Consider the following 16,177-nt stretch of genomic DNA (forward strand, 5'->3'; position numbering starts at 1 on the left):
TCCATTTTTCCATGGTTTTTCATACATTACAAGCATGACTCAAATCCTGCCAAAGTTTTTAGTTGTTTACAGTGTTCTCTTAAATACATTATAAATTTTCCCCATTCCTGCTTAAAATTCTCCTCGTCCTGGTCTCTGATTTTCCCAGCCGATTTCGCCATTTCGGTATAGTCCATCATCTTCATTAGCCATTCGTCTCTGGTTGGAACCTTGTCTTCTTTCCATCTCTGGGCCAGTGGTATTGTTGCTGCTGTTGTCGCGTACATGAATAGTCAGAAGGTGTGCAGCTCTAATCCCATGCCATTTTAGCCACTTGAATGACTGCAGTGACCATCCTCATAAGGCCACTGTCTGTGGAGACTGGATTGTTAGGGCATCATCCACCCAACTTTTATCCTTCTCCTCCCTATGCACACCCACATAATCTGTTCTGGGTCAATTCCCCTCCACCCTGCTCCAGTCCTCTGGAGCAGATTTGAAGAGGGGAATACAGAGGGACTGGAGGGCCTGTTCCATTGCACAAGCTGAGGGAATGAGTTATTTCATGCTACATTTGATACTTCTCTTTTAACAGACCCCCGAACCGCTCCACATAATACTCTTCTCTATTCTCTAGCACACATATCCCAGTCCAAAGTGGTCACAGATTCAACAAGTCTCTGAGAACGATTTCTTCATCCCTCTGCAAAGCTCACAACACAGCTGCCTGGGGGCTTCAGAAGAGTAAAGGTGAGGAAGTATTGGTTGGTTTTATTACCCCAATTTTGATTGGTCGGTTAATATCACCAGGGTGAAAACACATGGCATGTTTACTGAAGAAATCCCACGAGTTCATTGGCAGCCATAACTGACACGGACAGATCCACAGCAAAACATGATCAGCCTTCGTGATGTTCCCATTGAAACACCTTTTGAAAAAGGTACAACACATATAACAATACGCGACTTACCCTCTGCTCTGTGAAGTCAGGGAAACAGGAAGGATGGCCAATGGCGATGACTGCCACAACAGGCTCAAATCAAAATATCCTTTCATCTGTTTTGAATCTGACACTTTTGACATTATTTAATGTTGGCTTTTCCCCGATATCAAAAGTTCCCGATCCACCTTCTTAATGTCATTTGCTGCTTTGTGTGCACTTTGATCACATCTCCTCCTCCTCTCCTCCCTCCGTCTAAAGCAAACTATTCCAATCTGTTTGTTCTGTCACCATGCAAAACCCTTTTATCCATGGCCTTCATAATTGATTGTTGTTTTTTTCACTGAAACTCCTGCAGCAGTATGCTTGCCGGCAATGGACAGAAAGAAAAGCAGACTTTTAAATTCTGCAGAGCATTGAAAGATAAACTCAGAACTGTGAGTCTAGTGTGGAGCTTCAGACTGCAGTTTTGAGAGCACACAGGAAGTGAGAACAGACCTGAGAGACCTCTCAAAAAATGGAAGACCCTTTTGAGTATGCTTTCATTCTAGGTAAAGCAATCATAGAGGGCCTTTCAGATGATGATAGATTACAGTTCCCATCAGCTCCACCTTTCTCTTTCTCTCTCTTTCCCTTTCCAGTAGCCTGCCATGGGAGGCACAGGCTGCTCTGGCCTCAAGTCTGAACTGATCACGTGTAGAAGGCTTTTGAAATTAAGCCGCAGGCTACAGAAAATTAGGCTGATGGTTGCAGAAGGCCCTAGAGCCACAGGCTGTCCAGCTCTGCTTCATACAACGGTCTAGCTGTTAAACTGAAAGCAGGGTACCACTTCCAACCTGCACATCCCATGCAAATTTTTGCCTGCCACCTGCACAGTCAGCTTCTCAAAAAGAAAAAGAAAAATCTAAATAAGCCGATATACTCAACCCTGTGCTCTTTAGGGGTGTCTTGTGATGGATTAGATACAAATGTGTAATAAGTAATTAATTTAGAAAGGTGGAGGCCACAATTGGGAGGAGGGATCATATTCTGATCTGATATGCCTAGAGTCACACAGTTGGATTTGGGTTTCACTGGACCAAGGCCAAGACTCAGTTCCAATTGACTATTTCAGAGAAAGCGATGCTGTGGCTGAATGTTTGTGGATTTGAATGTGTGTGCATTTCTTTCCCGGGTTTTTTCTTTCAGCTCTGTGATTAATACACCCATATGTAAGTATTTCTTACATGTGAAGGTTGTGATCTTCTGGAAGGAAGCACCGTAGTTTAATCTAACCTTGGGTTATGACATGCCGTTAAATCCAGAGCTATCGTTCATAGAATCACAGAACTGGAGAGTTGAAGGCACTGTGAGAGTCATCTGGTCCAGCCCCCTGCCATTCAAGAACCTTTTTGCCCAACGTGGGGCTTGAACTCATGACTTTGAGATTAAGAGTCTCACGCTCTACCAACTGAGCATTGCTTAACTAGAATGAGGGATTGCTTAAAGGAGAAAAACCTGGACTTGTAGCAGTTTTTATTGCCATAAGATTGCCAGGATTGAAATGACTAGTAAATGGAAAGTATGGACAGGAGTCATATTTGATTCCAAATAATAATAATAAAAATAATAAAAATGATTCAGTTATGTACAAATGAAATTGACAAATTTAATTAGATTTAGAGAAGTATGAAAGATACATGATCTAATCTATATGAAATGGTCTCTGTTCACTTTTGGGATTTATATTAGCATCCATATGGTAAGAACTGGAATGCCCAGTCCGGGGCAAAGAGCAGAAAGAGCTGCATGCTTATAACCTTGCATACTGTCCAAGTGTCCCGACTTTCCAGGAACAGTCCTGGAATTATGAAAGCTATCCCAGCTTCTAATTTGATCCCGAAATGTCCCTATTTCCCCTGCCAGTGCCGCCACTGCCAACCTCAGAGAGGAGGAGGTGCTTGTTCCGAGCAGCAGCTGCGACTGCGAGGAAGCATCCCATTGCATCTCCATGGCTGCCGCTGCTGGCCTCCTCCCTTGGGCAGTTCATAGCTGCTGCTGGAGTGTGAGCAAGGGGGAGGAGAGGTTCCTGCCAGCCCTATGTTATACACTGGCTCTGAGGGACAGAGCTGCCCTGGGCAGAAAGAAAGGGGTAGCAGAGCAGAGTGCAAGGGGTCTTGGTTATGGGGGGTGGGAATTACTTTGTGCATCTGTGTCTAATCTTCCCCCTTTTCTACAATTTATTTCTTGGTGTGTGTTTTTCTTTTTGTATTTCTGCCAAAGAATAAAATAGAATAAATTTGGGATTAAGAGGTTTTCTCAGGCCGTGTCCCATCGGTGAAGTGGTCATGGCACTTACCCTTCTTTCAATAGGAGATGCTCTGTGGAGAGGGGAACAAAAAATGGGGAGTCAAGGAGGGTTAGTTGGGGGGGGGATGAGAAATGTCCCTATTTTCACCTGAGGAATTTTGGGGGGTATGTTCAGCAGTGTAGCATGGGTTGCTGGTGCCTGGGACAGGCAAGCTGCTGACATGACTGGAGCACCCCACCACCACAAGAGTCAAGTGGGGCCATGCTGCACTGGCTGCATGGGGGGGGGGGGAATGAGAAACGTCCCTATTTTCACCTGAGGAATTTTGGAGGGTATGTTCAGCAGTGTAGCATAGGTTGCTAGTGCCCGGGGCAGGCAAGCTGCTGACACCACTGCAGCACCCCACCACCACAAGAGCCAAGTGAGGCCATGCTGCACCACCTGCCTGCCTGCCTGTGCAGGGGGGGAGCCTGGCCAGCTGACACAACCCTTGGTGAGCAAATCCCCCCCCCCATGCCCACAAAGAGGAGCACCATTCCATGCTGTGCTGGGGTCGCTCTTTGCTCACATACCTCTGTATGTGCTTGTTCACCGTGGGCCTGGGCTGTTCTGCCACCTTTGCCGGGGTGGGGCAGGCCAGTGGCGTAGCGTGGGGGGTGCAGGGGGTCCCGGCCGCACCGGGTGCAACATCTGGGGGGGGGCGCTCGCACTCACAGCTCTCTGCCCCTACCTGGCTCACTCACTCTCTCTCACTGCAGTGCTGGCTGTGCGAATCTGATCTGAGCCGCCGGGTCGCCGCCCACTGTGGAGGGGGGGTGCCAGGCGTGCGGTGCGGTGCGGTGCGGAGAGAGAGCGAGGGACTATCTGGGGGAGGGACAGTGCAGCGGGGGGGGGTGTGTGTGCAAATTACTTGCCTTGCCCTGGGTTAGGGGGCGCAAATTACTTGCCTTGCCCCGGGTGCTGACAACTCACGCTACGCCACTGGGGCAGGCATCCCCATGGAAGCTGGCTCCTGCATGGGGGTGCCTGGTTGCACAACCTCAGAATTTTGTGCCTGAGGCCATGGCCCCCTGGCCCCCCCCACAAATAGCATTAGTCCACTTCGTGGAGGCGGAAAGAATTGGGAGGAACGATTAGTGCTGCTTCCCCATTCTTTCCTCTGAAAGCTGGTTGAAGCTACGATTAATTTTCTAACTGGGTTTCTATGTGCATAGCCCCAACAGCCAGACAGGGCTGAGGATAACCCACACATGAGGTTTTTCATTTACGGTTTCTAAGGAACAGGCTCAGCATATCTGAATCAGGGTCATGGGTTTAAATTTAGATACTATTTTGTTACATTGCTGAACTTTATTGCTTTGTGTCAACTGACCAATAATTATACTAGTTAGAGGTTTCTTAAAAGGTGTTTAAAAAGTGTACTCTCAGACTACGCAAATGCACTTCCCTGAGGATAGCGATAACTACTTAATGCGACCAAATCTTTTTTCCTCCTTTTATTGATGATGCTTTCTTTAATGTACTTACTCACAGAAAACCACATGCAGGGGAGAAAATATATGGTTCCCTCCCCCCATAATATCTGTTAATATAGAGAGAAAATTATATATATCACTACCGTGGGTCTTTTGTGCACTTTTAAACAAAATACTGAGCACTTTAATCTTTCCAAAATCAACTGAGCTTAATATTCATCAATCATCCCTGCTAAAGAATAGCATTTGTTTCACACAAGAGGAGTCATTAAAACTTGCAATTAATTGCCCGTGACCCAAATTCCTACTGTGTCCCAGCTGGCATGAAAAACACTACGGTTTGCAAACAATCTTTTCCCTTTCTTTAACCTTTGGCACGCAAAATGTATTACCCAAGTGTTATTAATTAAACCAGGTCAGCAACGCCAGAGCACTGCCCGCTGTTCATCACAGTGGGGAAGAGTGATCCATAGCATTCTTAATCCGCAGCACCGAAGTGCGCGAGCTTAGAAAATTTACACCAGAGCCTCTCAAAGCATAGTTAATTTGTTCACATTTTCCTAAGATCAATTAACAGCAGGGAGGCATTTTAATGAAATAAAGTTGTGATTCCCACAGGGACTATTTGGAAAGAACATTACAAAGCAGCGTGTGCGTTACGCTTTTACATTAAGACATGATTAATAACACCGCTGTTAAGCTCCACATCAGCTTACATATAGCAGGGAGTTAATAGATGCCGCTAATTAAGTAATCATATTCTTTAGCATATACCCCCGCCAAAATGTCTTCCTCCCATCGCTTAAGTTCGTCCTTCAGGACCAGTAGAAATGGGCATCAGTAAAAGAAGCCATTAGGTTTTCTTCTGTGTTGTGGTTTCCCAATAAAAGCTAAAATCCCCTCAGAACATTACAGAAGCGTTAATCGATGGAGGCAGTTCTTCGCTGAAACATCCAAAGGCAACACAAAGCATCTATAAAGGAATGAATCCAGGACACTCCAGAATGGGGGACCAATGAGCCCCACAACCACACACCTCTGTATTTGGTGCTTGAGACTCTCACTAGGTGAGCCTCCCTCTCCAGGCCACACCCCTTATTCATCCTGCTCTGCACCCTTCTTAGCTTCTTAGCTGCTTTCATCTGGCTGGAACATTTCTTTGGGATGCTTTCCTAGATGGAATATACAGAGCTATGTGTGTGTGCGCACGCAGGAACCTCTGAATTTCACGTGGGCGGAAGGTAGACCACTTTATTTATTTATTTATTTATTTATTTATTTATTTTATTGGTTTTCACATATTACATGACAATACAGATGTACCAAAGCCAACCCCATTTCTTTCCCATCCCTCCATACGTTTACATTTATATTTTCTCAATCCATCATATTATTCTTTTCTCCTTCCTCCCACTTCCCTCCGCCCCCACTCGATTTCCTCGGCATTATACAATTTACAATAATCTTGGCATTCCACAATCTTCTCAAATCATCTACATGTTCTTATTAGCTTTCCTTACTAATTTTCTTCCATCCAGTACGTCATATTTTAATCTAGACATATTAGCGTATCATTTTTTGAACAATATTTTGCCATATATTCATCAAAACATTTCCACTACTTTTTTAAATTTTTGATTCGGCTGATTTCTTATTACAGGAGTTAATTTTGCCAAAATTAAGTATTCATTTAGTTTACAAATCCATTTCTGAAGGTAGACCACTATAAAAAGGTAAGAGCAACACCTATTGGTTCCATCTACTTTGTCAGTGGTTGGCAGGGCCAGAGGCAAAAAAAAGTAGATGGAATAAAAGGTAAGAGCAACACCAATTGGTACCATCTAGAAGAAGAAGAAGAAGAAGAGTTTGGATTTGATATCCCGCCTTTCACTCCCTTTTTAAGGAGTCTCAAAGCGGCTAACATTCTCCTTTCCCTTCCTCCCCCACAACAAACACTCTGTGAGATGAGTGAAGCTGAGAGACTTCAGAGAAGTGTGATTAGCCCAAGGTCACCCAGCAGCTGCATGTGGAGGAGCGGGGAAGCGAACCCGGTTCCCCAGATTAGGAGTCTACCGCTCTTAACCACTACACCACACTGGCTACTTTTTTTACATCTGGCCCTGCCAACCACTGACATGTGCCCCCTCTCCCTAGGACACTGGCCACAAGGGAATTTGGACCTCTGGCTGAAATTCATTCTCAACCCTGAAATAAATTATATTTAGGGCAGAGTTAACCTAGAACATATTGGCCCAGTATAAAACTTGAAAATAATGCAACATAATATTACCTAATGAGAACCTGTGATCACATACAAACTGCATGATTCTGTGGGTAAGGAGGATTAGAGATTGAAGTGTATAATAATAATAATAATAATAATAATAATATCCTGCCCATCTGGCCGGCTTGCCCGCTGGCATCCCCCACACTACACCCCTGATCAGAGTTCCCTGGAAAGAGGGATTGATTGTTAAACTACTTTAATAATTTTAGCTCTGTGGGGGGGAATAGAGGTTTCTCAACAATAGGCATAGGCAAACTCGGCCCTCCAGATGTTTTGGGACTACAACTCCCATTATCCCTGACCACTGGTCCTGTTAGCTAGGGATGATGGGAGCTGTAGTCCCTAAACAACTGGAGGGCTGAGTTTGCCTATGCCTGTTCAACAACCTTCAGCACCCTTAACAAGCTATAGTTCCCAGGATTCTTTGGGGGAAGCCGTACTGTTTGGCCTCACCTTCAGCCAAGACCTGATGGAGACTTGGAGAACAGCAGGAAGCACAGTCCTGCAACCTTAGGAGAAACCTGAATCTTGTGTCTCTGGTGCAGGTTTTGATCAACCAAAATGCACTGAGCACTTTTCTCCCATTTAGACTACAGTTACGGACAGAGATAGCTTTCAGCACCTTTCTGAGGTTTTGCCTGTTCTTCTGTTCCCTCTGGTCATTTGGTGCTACCTCCTTTATATCCCTTTCTTGTTTCAGTATAAGGGAGCTTCATGTGTTATTAAATTAATTGTTCAATTCTGAAAGAGTTTTCAATGCGGTTTTATGATAAGTTAAAGTCTAATATATACAGCCCCAACTAGATTGTATGTATTATGCATTTCATGCATTATGCATCTAATCATCTAATGACCTCTTAAGTAAGGTGGCCTATGCTCAGTCAGATATGCACCTTAGTTTAAATTCAGTGCCACGTTGAGGTACCAGAATGGGCAAGGGGTGCAGAACTTAATGTTAAAGAGAGCAAACGGGTCATCTGTGCCACCACATCTATAGGCAACCCAGCCTACCAACTAGGCTCCTAACACCTGTGGGTTTTTCTTTGGTGATTCATACAGTCATGTGTCTTTTTAGACCATAAATACCATGGTTGACCATAAATACCATGGTTAACCATGGTTTAACTGTTAATTTGTGAATGCTTCACCCCTCCCCTGCTCCTGCTGCTGCATTATGTCCTAACTCTGGCCCCTGGCTTCTTTCTGTCAGTGACAAACTACAAGCTGTAATGAAGCTTAGAGCACTGGCTCATCGCTCATGGTTTGTTGGGTGGGGGGGTGGGGAATGAACCACAAGTCTTGGTTTGGACTTAATGCATCTTTAAACCATAGTTTAGTGCAACTAGGGTTTAAACTGGCACATGAACAAAGCAAGTGAGCGACTAAATCTTGGTTGCAATCCAAAAGGTAAGGTTTAGCTAGGGAAAGTTAGAATGGAGGTGTCTGAGAAAGGTGTACCATTCGTTGGGTCAGATAGAGAGAGAAAAGGAATATTCTGTGCTAATCAGGGATCATCTTTCTTGACTTTGCTCCATGTTTGTTTGTTTTAGTAGGGAAGGCTGTCTGTCCTGTGGTGACCTTTCCTCTCTGCCATTATCTCACCATCCCTTCCACCTGCCTCTCGTTCATTTCAGAGGGCCAGTGTGGTGCAGTGGTTAAGAGCGGTAGACTCATAATCTGGTGAACCGGGTTCGCTTCCCCGCTCCTCCAAAAGCAGCTGCTGAGTGACCTTGGGCCAGTCACACTTCTTTGAAGTCTCTCAGCCCCACTCACCTCACAGAGTGTTTGTTGTGGGGGAGGAAGGGAAAGGAGAATGTTAGCCACTTTGAGACTCCTTTGGGTAGTGATAAAGCAGGATATCAAATCCAAACTCTTCTTCTTCTTCTTCAAGTCTAGCTGAGCATGCCCCAGGAATGTTTCAGGGATTCAGCCTTTACAAATTCCTGAATGAAACATCCACACCTCTCTGACTAATGTGTCACTCGGAACCCAACATCTTTTCAACCTTATTCAGATATTGTGAAACTGCACTTTGTGGTTCAAACCTGTCAAACTAAATGTTTAAAAAGGATCTTGAGAGAAGCTGGGGCATATAAAATATCAGAAATCAGGAATTCCTTATTTTAATAAGGAATGGGGGAAATTTATAAATTATCTTAAAGACCATTGTAAACAGTTAAAATCGTTAGTAGGATTGGAATATCACTTGTAGTTTAAAGGTGAATTTTGGATACAATGGAGAGATTAAAGATTTGGATTATTATAAAAGATTCAGGAGGAAATGATTAACAATAGGACCCACAAAGGGGAGGAGGGAAGAGATTAATTGGAATGTTGTTTTTATGTTGTATGTTGAGCATGTGACTGTAAAATTTTAATCCAAATAAATAAATTTATTTTTAAAAATAAAATAAAATATGTATATTTAAATATGAAGAAAGGACTCTGTTTGCAGTTGTTCATCTCTGGGATGAGATTTTTAAATGGCACTATTACAGACATGCAAGGCTGGCTCTAGACATTTTGCCACCTAAGGCAGAAGAGCAAATGACACCCCCTCCCCCATCAGAACTAAAGACTGAGCATATTATTTTGGCACCTGAGGCAGAAAATCTTACAAATGCCTCATCCCTTTTTAATCAATAAATTAAATAACTAGCAACATCCTGTTCTACAGCAACACATAAAATCAGCTGCCAGAGGCAGCCGATACGTTTGACCTAATAGTGGGCACATAAACTTTTGTCTCCTTCTTAGATAACCATGCATAAGACTGTGGGTATCAGTGAGCTTACGTGTTTACCCACCCCATCATGTCACACAGGTATTTCAAAATAGTTTCAAAACAAACTAGGGTTAGTACTACATGTGCCACTGTGTTTTCACCAAGCGTACTTGGGATCAGATGAAAGGCTGCTACCATGGTTTGAAATGGGTTTGCCTATTGTGCCTTGCTTGGGGGTTAAATGGCCCACATGTTATAGTAACCATTGTTATTGTTTAGTCGTTTAGTCATGTCCGACTTCATGACCCCATGGACCAGAGCACGCCAGGCACTCCTGTCTTCCACTGCCTCCCACAGTTTGGTAAAACTCATGCTGGCAGCTTCGAGAACACTGTCCAACCATCTCGTCCTCTGTCGTCCCCTTCTCCTTGTGCCCTCCATCTTTCCCAACATCAGGGTCTTTTCCAGGGAGTCTTCTCTTCTCATGAGGTGGCCAAATTATTGGAGCCTCAACTTCAGGATCTGACCTTCCAGTGAGCACCCAGAGTTGATTTCCTTCAGAATGGAGAGGTTTGATCTTCTTGCAGTCCATGGGACTCTCAAGAGTCTCCTCCAGCACCATAATTCAAAAGCATCAATTCTTCGGCGATCAGCCTTCTTTATGGTCCAGCTCTCACTTCCATACATCACTACTGGGAAAACCATAGCTTTAACTATACGGACCTTTGTTGGCAAGGTGATCTCTGCTTTTTAAGATGCTGTCTAGTATCTTAAAAGGTGATGTCTCTGCTTTTAAAGATGCTGTCTATAGTAACCATAGTTAGCTCCAAAACTGAAAAAGAGCGAGAAATGCCCACACAATTTATTCCTTGCACGATTTCTGTGCCACATCTTCAGCGGCCATTTTGTGTTCCCAGGGAGGCTCTGTTCCCATGGGATACTCCCTATCCCTTAACCATGGATGGTTAAGCAACTGAGCAATGTTATGTCTGCAGCAGGACATTAAAGCCAGGGGAGAACATCTCATTGACTGTAGTGAATAAAAGCAGCAGTCAAATGTAATGGGGGCTACAGTAAAATACCCTGTGGGCAAGGTGATAGGAAGAAAAAAGTATGACAATTTGGTTCACGTAAAGCGTGGGTGGTGCTGTGGTCTAAACCACTGAGCCTAGGGCTTGCTGATCGGAAGGTCAGTGATTCGAATCCCCACAATGGGGTGAGCTCCCATTGCTCAGTCCCAGCTACTGCCAACCTAGCAGTTCGAAAGCACGGCAACGTGCAAGTAGATAAATAGGTACCGCTCCGGCGGGAAGGTAAATGGTGTTTCTGTGCGCTGCTCTGGTTTTGCCAGAAGCGGCTTAGTCATGCTGGCCACATGACCCAGAAAAACTGTCTGCGGACAAACGTTGGCTCCCTCGGCCAGTAAAGTGAGATGAGCGCCGCAACCCCAGAGTCGTTCGCAACTGGACTTAACTGTCAGGGCTGCTTTACCTTTTTAAAGTTAAATAACAAAGAGCAGAATGTTTTGAAATTGGAAGCCAGATCCTTCTTTTTGTTGGGATGATGGAATGTAGTTCTGGGAAGATTCATGGCCTAAGAAGTGCTTTTTCTTTAAACCTTAACTGTACTGTCTTTTCATCCATTGAATGATGGCTTGGTCATGCTTTGAAACACATTCTCCCTTTTGCAGTATGGTCAATTGACAGAAGCTTGGCTTCATTCAAGAAATCCTGATATCAAGATTTAGTTTCAGAGATGCAGTATTTTTTTCTCTGATACCTCGAATATATTCTTGTATGGTTAGACCTGTTTTACTTATCTTTGATACTGCATTTTTAATTTGTTGTAAACCACGCTGGAGTGGTGTTGTTAAGGGTGGCAGGGAATCTAACTTATAAGAATGAAAATAATAGTATAAAGAAAACATCACTTGTTAATAAATATGCAATCCACCAACGAAGATGGCAATATTGTTATTTTTATCATTATCGTCATCTTCCTCATCATCAGTGGATGGCTTCATTCTATTGTACATTTATTAAGAGATGTTATCATTCACCTATGGTTTATATGACTTTTTGTTATGTTAGTGAATTATATATAAACTTTTATTGTGAGTCAAATAGAGCAGGGTTTACCATGGGAAAATAGCATCACCCTCCAGAACCCAGCTGTCACATTGCACACACACACACAAAACAGGTGTTCTACCTGTCACATTCCACCCTCAGCCAATCAGCATACAACACATAAGACACACAGCAACATTCCATCCTTCTCTCACTCCCCACTTTGCACTCATGTCAGTGACACATTTCCAAATGGGGTAGTCAGTTATCATGGTACCTAAGCAAACAATCTAACTTAATCCTATGAATGGAAGTTTACAAATGTTACCGGGAGTGGTACAGGGAACGCCTGAGGGATCTCTTATGCAGAATAATAATAATAATAATAATAATAATAATAATAATAATAATAATAATAATTTATATCCCGCCCTCCCCAACCGAAGCCAGGCTCAGGGCGGCTAACAACAATAAAATAGTACAACATTCTAAAATCATTTCATTATAAAATTAATTCATCTCAAATTGATGGCAACCATTAGTCTAAAGTTCTGTGAGGATTGCCAGAGGAGGGAGTCAGGCTGTGCCCTGACCAAAGGCCTGGTGGAACAGCTCTGTCTTGCAGGCCCTGCGGAAAGATGTCAAGTCCCGAAAGATTCTCAAGATCCCTTTAAAAGGAGCACAAACACAAAGGGTTGTATCCAACACTGCAAAGGCAGAATTCTATTTGTGTAATGGGACTTCTTCTCCCCTCACACCCCAAAAATCTTCTCTAGAGGGTCCCCCAGGGCTTAGTTTTGAGGGTGCAGTAGGGGGCTAGAGGGGAAAGGAGAAAAGGAAGGGGAAAGGAAGATGTACACATAGAAGTCTGCTGAGTGAGTGGAGCTGCAGCGTTGGATATAGCCAAGAGTTTTCCATTTTTTTTTATCCTCATTGGGCTGTTCTTTATTTTTATGGTGTGTGTTGTTTTTTTAATGTAGTGTCATATGCACCCCAACCTCCAAGCCATAAGAGACTCCAGGGGTGCCAGCGCTTACCCAGGGTTCACTTTTCTTGGAATGAAGGTCATTGGAGACTGTGGTGTCTTTTGGATATAGGGCTTTATGCACACATATGTTCAACCACAGCACAGGATGGAAGGGCTCACAGCATTAACACTCCAACAGCTTTTGCTTCCCATTAGGTTTCTAATGGGGTGGTCCTTCAATTGCTTTGGATTCAAGCCTCAGTGTCCCCTTCCAGCTTCATCCCATACTAAAAACCAAGACTAGCTCTACCTACCTACAAGATGATGTGGTCTCCAGCCACCAGCCAGTTGTTCCCATGGCAACACATCTATACTTGGTTGTCAGGATGCTGTCAGAGGCTCCCATCTGGTTGCACAGAAATTAAAAAGACAAAAGTTTCTTACTGTCCTTTTTTATTTCAATACAGGTATTTCAATACCCAATACCTTGGGTTAAGTACTTAATTCGTTCCGGAGGTCTGTTCTTAACCTGAAACACCACTTTAGCTAACGGGGCCTCCTGCTGCCGCCGCGCCACCGGAACACAATTTCTGTTCTCATCCTGAAGCAGAGTTCTTAACCCGAGGTACTATTTCTGGGTTAGCAGAGTCTGTAACCTGAAGCGTATGTAACCCGAGGTACCACTGTATTTACAGAGGGAGGCTATAGAACTCAGCCTCTTGGATAATGGTGTTGTCCCAAGTGAATCCCACCCCCCCGTCTCTCCCACTTCCTCATTTGTCTCCTCTACGGGTGCTGCTACGTGCCCTCTGTCTTCAAGCTCTTTGCTCTCCTACTTTTAATGCTCACCGGCTTCTGGGAGATGGAGGGTCCAGAATGCTTTCTAATGACAATGCATCAGTCAGGTGTTGCTCTGGCTCTTCCATGATTTCCCAGCTTTCCCCCTCATCTGCCTCTAAGCTGCGACCTCCCTCAAAGTATAGTTGTAAATCTATACTGCCTTCCTCTTCCTCCTCCCTGGAAGGGTCAGGATGGGGAGGCGGTCTCCACCATTCCTCCTCTGCCCACCCCCTGACATCGGCCAACCTTTTAGACATGTAAATAGGGTGCTTAACAGGCCCAGCTGGGTCCATTAATTTAACAAAGAAAGTGATCTGACCATTTCAGCAGCTCCTTTTACTGCACACTACAATTTTACAGATACTAAATCGCAGGCTTGGCTGGAAGCTATAGGCATCATACAAATCAACCCTCAGTACTTTTGCAAACCTTGGTGATCCCCCAGGCATGCTGATTCCTTCCCCTTGCTTTTTGCTGGCACCACTTCCATCTGCCTGCCCCACCTGAGTTCACTGCTAAAGGGAGTGATGAATACATGCTTATTTTTCAGTAGCTTCACATGCTTAGTATCATAGCCTCATAAATCAGAGCGGGTGGGTTATACCCTAATCTAATATTCATGTTCAGGTCATTCATGCCCATAATATCCACTTTATTCTTTTCTGGCTTTTGATTAACTTCAAAAAAATTAATAAATGATAAAGTAAGTCAAGAACAATTCTGAGGAGACAAGGTTAAATCATAAACATTCAGATTTACATAACTGTTGAAATATTTAAAACATCATTTCTAATGAACTCATGTCAGTGCAATTAAGCACAAAGTCTCTGCAAAGAATAAATATGGGTTTTTATTATTATCAGCGCTGCTAAGCCTTTAGCACATCTGTGGCTCCATTTTGAATTCCTTCCTTATAAAATTGTGGGAGCCAACATGCCTTCTGATTAGCCCATTTCCATTATATACATATTCAACACATAATTAGAACATTTCAAAACTATTCTATAGAACACACAATAAAAGGCGAGCAAAATTAGAAATGGAACGTGCATATTATGAGTTTTCAAATGCCTTCTGTGTGGAACTATCTACCAATATTATTACAAGACATTTTTCCTAGAAGTAATTTTGTTGTACAATGTACTGACATGGGCTGTGATCCTCAGCTCCCATGGTGAAATGTGGATCTTCAGACCTCCCAGTTTGTCCCTCAGGTCCCTCACTAAACCACACTCCCTTCCCAGGCTGTACTAGGCCTCTCCAGGCCACATTTGTCCATACTCTCCTTGAGTGCTGTTGCTTGATGAAAAGTGAAAGATAGAGAGATGTTTGCATGTATGGGGTGTATGAGATAAACAAATGGTAAGAAGATGAGGTGCCAGGATTCATAATGTGCTAAAACTGCCATGGGTGCCAGCACAAAATGGCCATCAGAAAAAAATAAAGGTGATGGTACTGTACCATCTCTTTCACACACAAAGATTTGTCTGTGATTGGAATGTGCCAAGGTAAGAATCATAGCAAATGCATATCCTCCAACATTTCTTCAATGAAAATAGAGACATCCTATTCCATCATCACCATTTTATTATTTATACCCTACTCATCTGACTCTGGATAGCTTCCAACCTATATAAAAACATTAAAAAAAATGTTAAACATAAAAAAACACCTTTCCTATACAGAGCAGCCTTCAGATGTCTTCTAAAGATTGTATAGTTAGTTATCTTCTTGGTTTAGGGGTAGCATAACTCCACACCCTCCAACATTTATCCGATGAAAATAGGGACGTCCTAAGGAAAAGTGGAACATTCCAGGATCAAATCAGAAACAGGGGTGGCTTCTGTAAATCCGGGGATGTCTTTGGAAAACAGGGACACTTGGAGGGTCTGCAGTTATTCCACCCACTTGTGCCTGTGGCCTTATCTAACACTGCCCTGTGGCCCTGGTTGGTAGCCCACAAGGGAACACAGCTTTCAAACTGGAACAAAATCTCCTGCTCCGCCTTCAGAACCTATAAAATGGAACCTCATTTTTATACCTTTAAAATAATGTTTATCATTTAAAATAATTCATTTCATTCCACCGTACATGCTTATAAGGGTTGCTGCTAAAATCGGACAAAGTATATAACCTACATATAGCAGTAAGATGAATTGCCTAATTCAGGAAGGGACCTCTGCACCTGAATAGATGTGAAATGCTGGGAAATTGTCAAAAAGAAGGAGCATAGCACCACTAAATTGCCGTAGATCAGTTCGTGAGTATCAATATTTTTACGAGTGTATTTTAATAACTTGAAGGCACTGAGGTATCGGTGTTGCCAAAAGCATTTGTGAAAAACTGCGAACAGTTTCAGGACCATGCTTATTTTATTATTTATTCCTTAAACTTATTTTTAACTTGCCTTTCAGGATACAAATAGCTCCATGGTACCTTACAAGAAACACTAAACCACATTTTCTAAACTCTTCCCACATAAATAAAACCACCAGGATCCTTTACACAAGGCAGTTGGTGGGATAATAACCCTCTGGTGGGGAAGGGATAGTCCCAGTAATGCAGACTCTGAGGTGGTCTCTGCTTGCCTCCCATTTTCTTCTG

At 43.4% G+C, this 16,177-nt stretch overlaps 1 long non-coding RNA gene across 2 annotated transcripts in view; it reads left to right on the forward strand.

Annotated features, from left to right (window-relative positions):
* Positions 1–16,177, forward strand: part of LOC310679680 — a 122,434-nt gene that overhangs the window by 3,583 nt on the left and 102,674 nt on the right. The window contains exon 2 of one of the 2 annotated variants that reach the window (XR_014512461.1): positions 617–729. This is a non-coding gene — a long non-coding RNA (uncharacterized lncRNA). Of the gene's footprint in view, positions 1–616; positions 730–1,427; positions 1,472–16,177 lie in introns of those variants that run through there. The other variant, XR_014512462.1, reaches the window with a different exon arrangement.

The sequence above is a fragment of the Podarcis tiliguerta genome, assembly GCF_965153285.1.
Source record: "Podarcis tiliguerta genome assembly, chromosome: 6".
Classification (NCBI taxonomy): Eukaryota; Metazoa; Chordata; class Lepidosauria; order Squamata; family Lacertidae; genus Podarcis; species Podarcis tiliguerta.